The 5,149-nt window shown below is 46.2% G+C and overlaps 1 protein-coding gene across 1 annotated transcript in view; it reads left to right on the top strand.

The window, feature by feature from the left end:
- Positions 1–4,801: 4,801 nt before the first annotated feature.
- Positions 4,802–5,149, top strand: part of Myo5b (myosin VB) — a gene marked incomplete in the record, with an annotated part of 354,780 nt that continues 354,432 nt past the window's right edge. The window contains 1 exon segment of the mRNA XM_013510622.1: positions 4,802–5,149.

The following is a 5,149-nucleotide window of genomic DNA, read 5'->3' as shown; positions in this document are numbered from 1 at the left end:
ATCTTGAAAAACCGTGTATGTCTCCACACATTTAAAAGCTAACAACTACATTTTTAAATGTTAGTATCAGTAGTTGGAAAAGATGTAATTTCCCTTAGAATAGATCCTTAAAATCAAACTGCTTTGTCATGGTGTAAATGAACCCGAGGGACTCTAATTGCCATAGCAATTTCTTACTTCCACTGCCCATTAAAAACAACAAACAAATTCTTTAAATACTCACTTTTTCTCCTAGAGCCTAAAATTCCATTCTATTTTTTCTCTTATTTTTATCTTACACCTTCATACTAGAAATTCATTGGTCTATAACAAAAATGTGGATATGAATTAATACATTTTAAAATTTTCCAGTTGTCTTAGTATTGAAATTGTTCTGAATTGAATTATTATCACAAATGTTATTATTGTACAAATTTAAAGAAATCTATTTCTATTTTGGCCAGAGATAGAAGTGATGAGAAATCTTGTTTACATAGATAAATAGATGGGAAGAGAAATTTTGTTAGAACAGTAGCCTTCAACTCTTTGAATTCCTGCTGTGTTACCAAAAATCGCAGCGACCCATCAAAAGATTATTTGTAATACCTTGCCGGCTGACCGCTGGATTAGGCCCTTTCTCAGTTTTGCTGATAGCGTAGAATTGGAAACCACGTGGCCTGCAGAAGAACGTGAGGCCCCTTCTTTCGAGTCACTGGCTTTCTCAGCGTCCAGTTGCTCGCTGGTCTTTTGTTTGGGGTCCTGGAAGCTTTGGCTCCCTCGGCAAAGCTCCACTCTCCTGTTCCGGAGGGCTGACAGCCTACCCTGGGCACGGTGAGGGAAGGCAGTGGGAGTGGCCAGCTGAAAATGAGCCTCCCGTGCCTGCGGGCCTGCTTTTTTGGCAAACTCACTTAGGAAGGAATACACACGAAGGTTTAGGATCTGAAAGTCAACTGGGGACAACAAAGCTCAGTCTGACGTTGGCTACTTTAGCAGGCAGGAGCATGCCATGCCGACCTGCAGTGAAGAGGACAGAAACTGCTAAGATGAGGTTCTTACTAGTCAGACCATCACAACACTTTTTGTCTGTGATCGTGTTAGTTGTTTAGTGCCATGTAACAAATTACCCTCAAACTTAATGGCTTAAAACAGCACACATTTATTATCTCAGAGTTTCTGGGGGCCATGGAGTTTATTATCTCACAGTGTCTTTAATTCAGGCACAGCTCCCTGGACTCTCTGCATCAGGGTGTATTGCATGGCTGCCACCGAAGTGCTGGCTTGGGGGTGGGATGCAGATCAGTGGTAGGGCACCTCCTTAGCCCTGGGTTCGATGGCCAGTAACACACGCACACACACACACACACAGTGTCCGCTGGGCTGCTGGGCTCATCTGGAGGCAATCCAAGCTCACTCACATAGTTGCTAGGGAAATTCAGATCCTGAGGGGCTATTGTGCTGAGGCCACCCTCACTTCTTGTCATATGGTCCTCTCCACATGGACTCCTCATCAGGACAAACATACAGACACCAGAGTCCCAGCAAGACAAAAGTCACAGTCTCTGATAACTTAATCATGTAAGTGACATCCCATCACTTTGTTGTATTTCACTGATAGAAACAAATCACTTAGTCTAGCCCACATATAAAGGGGAGAGGTTACATAGGGGTAGAAACTAAATCTGTAAAAAAGATCATTAGCAGCCAATTCCCAGGCAGCCTACCACAGTGATTTAATGACCTCCTGTTGGAGAAAACAATTTTAATGATTACTCCCCCTTTTGTGGTTAAAAAATATAATTTCAATCATATTTCCATTTCTTGGTTATAATCCATAAGGTCCATCCCAATACTCAAAATCTGCAGGAGAAATACAATGCATCACAAGCTGACTCAGGGTTGAAATGACAACAGGGACCCCTAAAGATAAGAGGACCTCCAGAAGTTCAATAATAATGGCAGCTGCCTCATATGACAGTGAGATCTCTGATCCCTGTGGTTTGCAACCAGAGGCTGGGTCATCATGCATTTCACAAGGTGCACGTTATTTTTTCTTTCTGTTTCTGTATGTTTATGTCAAGCTACAGAATTGAATCCAGGCCCTCCAGCATTATGGTAGGCAAGCACATCACAACTGTGCTACAGCACCATCCCAGGCTGAGCATTCTTCCACTGCGCATTGACCTAGGTGACTTTCATCTAAAACTGTGATTCTGCCTGGGAAGCATGAGGTCTCGAGTTTGATTCCCGGTACAAAAGAAACAAAAAACAAAAAAACAAAAACAAAAACAAAAAAACCACTGTGACTCTGGGTCAGCAAGTCTATGCCCAAGTGTCTGTTTAGAGACAAATCCACTTTCTCCCTGTCTTTCCATGCTGGCAAAGTTCCTTCTGTACCTTTAGGGAATTTATATTCCAGTTTTGTGGCTCTTCATTCAGACCCAGAATTCATTTATTTGACTCAGGCAAGGGTGGTGATGGAATCACAGGTAGCCTTATTTCTTGTTCTGGCCAGTACCATGTGACTGAATGGTTCTGCAAGTAGAAGCTTTAGGAACTAGAGTTCACTATGTCATCTTTCTCTGCCATAATACTGGAAACCTTCCAGATGGATGCCTGGAGGAAAGGTGGTGTGGAACAGAGCTACATCCAATTTATGGTAGATGTGAAATGTAAGCAAGAAATACTGTTTTTGTTTAAGGCACTGAGGCTATGGGATAGTTTGCTACTGCTGCAGAACCTAGCCAATCCTGGATGATATGGATCTCAATTTAAAAGTGCCTAAGAGGCTAGGCTTTTCATCTGCAGGGTGCAGAGGCAGGCACAGAGGTGTAAGCAGACAGGGGAGCTGTAGGGCTGGAAGTGAGCAGTTCCAGTACTCAGTGGAGAAACAAGTTGGGAGGGAGAAGCACAGCTCAGGGCTCAGTAGCAGAGACTTCAACGGGTGCTCCTCTCCACGCCTGTCTCTGCTGCCTGCTCCTCCGCCAGGACAGAGACAGTGGTGCTAGTAATGCTTTGTGTGATTTTCCATGAATGTGTGTGTAGTATAAATAGAGAAGGAAAGGGTGAAGGTATGAGTCTGTTTTGAAGGCAGAGAGAATATAAGAAAATAACTTTAACTGTCACTGATACTGATTTATAGTTTATAAGGTACTTTCACATAATTGCCAGTTGATAAGAAGCCTTAGTTGAACTCCTTCCTCTCTTTTTTCTTTGATTATGCTGATTTTTCTGCTTGGCAATCCCTTTTTTTCCCCCCCTCTTTTCTACCAATTCATGAGCAGTACTTCCTTTAGACCTGACTCAAACTTAGCTCAATTCACCTATTATTTATTCAGATCTATTTTGTGTAAGCCATTGTTCTAAGACTAGTACAAATGCAGAGTAGGTGTGGTCCCTGTCTCTGAGACCTTTTGAACTGAGTGGTGAGAGAAGTATATATATAAAACAGTAAGAGAGGTGCGAGTGAATGCTTTGTAAGTTCCAAGTTTTCCTTATTTGTATACTATGGAAAACCCCCACCTATAAAGAGAAAGACCAAGTCACTCTCAACAGATGTCTTCTCTTACTTTGGATGAGCATGAACATCGAACAATGTTTCTATGCCCAGGTGGCCCTACAACAACTGGGATGTTTATTAAACATTCAGACTCACTGATCACCTCTGGCCAACAGAGTAAGTATCCCTTGATGTTCCCTTAATCCTGACATACATCATAAAGTCCAATAACTGTTAGCATAAAAGCAAGTGCTTAGACTCTAGAGACTAACTGAATAGCAGCTCTAGAATGTTTTTTACCCCCTTCTCTTTGAACCTTACTTTGCTTATCTGTGAAATGTTCTGAGCCTCCTTTATAAGGAGGCTCTCAGGCTCCTCAAGAGTACAGGAGTAAAATATTTGGCGTGTCCCTGAAAGAAAGTAGGTTTTAAGATGTCATTATTGTTACTCAAAGGAGGGAAAGATCATATCTTACTGAAAGATTAGGAATCCACAAAGCTCTGGCCAAGGCTAAGTGTTCCCATCAAGAATAGGGTTCAGTTCAGTCAACATGAATCTGGCTTTTAATTTGTGCCAGGTGTGATGGGAGCCAGCCAGCAAGGGGAGGGGGTGGCATGAATGGGTTGGGGTTGGTTCTTATTAGCAGGGTTACTAGCAGTGCCTGTCTGGCAGGTGGAAAGATGGGTCTAAAGTAGGGTTAGACTTCAGTTTGAGAGTTAGTGTCATACTGAGGGATTAAAAGGAGGCATAGTGAGAAGAAAGATAAATTCTAGGAAACGGGGCACATTTTTATTCAGGAACCAAGAAGAGGACGTAGAGCTAGAAAAGGAAATTGAGAAAGTGTGAATAGAGAGGCTGGGGAAACAAGAGGGAAAAAAAGAGCTTTAAAAAAATTAGATACCCAGGTCCCGTTCTTCACCACGAATCAGAACTCCTGGGGATGGGGCTCCTTCTTAGGAATGCTCAAAGCTCCCCACGTGATTATCAGTACCCAGGCACCGATGCTAAGTACAGCACAGGTGAATCTTGCATTCCTTTGGCAAGGTCTTAAATGGGATGCACCTGAGACATGGGCTTCTGGGACGAAGGCTCTTCCATTGCGCTATAGCCTCAGCTCTAATTTATGGTTCTAACAAGTTTACTGACTCCCCCGAATCCTTGCCCACCCTCGGCCGGGCACAACGTGAGTGGAAGACCAGCGTGGTGCGGCAGGTGCCGTCGGCCGGCGCACACCTGTGCCAGGTTGCGCCCGGCGTCCAGCAGAGGGCGCCGCTGCTCGCCGGCCCCGCCCCCGGCCCCGGGACCCTGTGGTTGCGGGGGTGCCGAGGGCTCAAAGCGGCGGCGGTGGCGGCGACGCGCCGGTCTTCCCTCCCCGGCTCGCCCTCGCCGGGGCGCTCGCACCTCCTCCCCATACCTGAGCGGGGAGCGGCGGAGCGCGGCCTCGCCCCCGCCCACCCGCAAGTCCTGCTCGGCCGCAGCTGCGCCGCCGCGGGAGTAAAGGTCGAGCCGGCCGCGGTGCCTCCGGGAAGCCGGCTGGGCAGGTCGGGGTGGAGGAGCAGGCGCTAGCGAGAAACTCCGGACCGGTCGAGGAAGATGGCGCCAGGAGGGCCGGCGGCCGACTGAGAGCCGCGGCAGCGGGGAGCGGGGAGCCGGCGTCCCGGCGGGCAGGCGCGA

Source organism: Chinchilla lanigera, unplaced genomic scaffold, assembly GCF_000276665.1.
Source record: "Chinchilla lanigera isolate Chin_1 unplaced genomic scaffold, ChiLan1.0 scaffold00001, whole genome shotgun sequence".
NCBI classification, from domain to species: Eukaryota; Metazoa; Chordata; class Mammalia; order Rodentia; family Chinchillidae; genus Chinchilla; species Chinchilla lanigera.
Note: the sequence above shows the minus strand (reverse complement) of the source record. Positions and strands in the feature narration are given on the sequence as shown.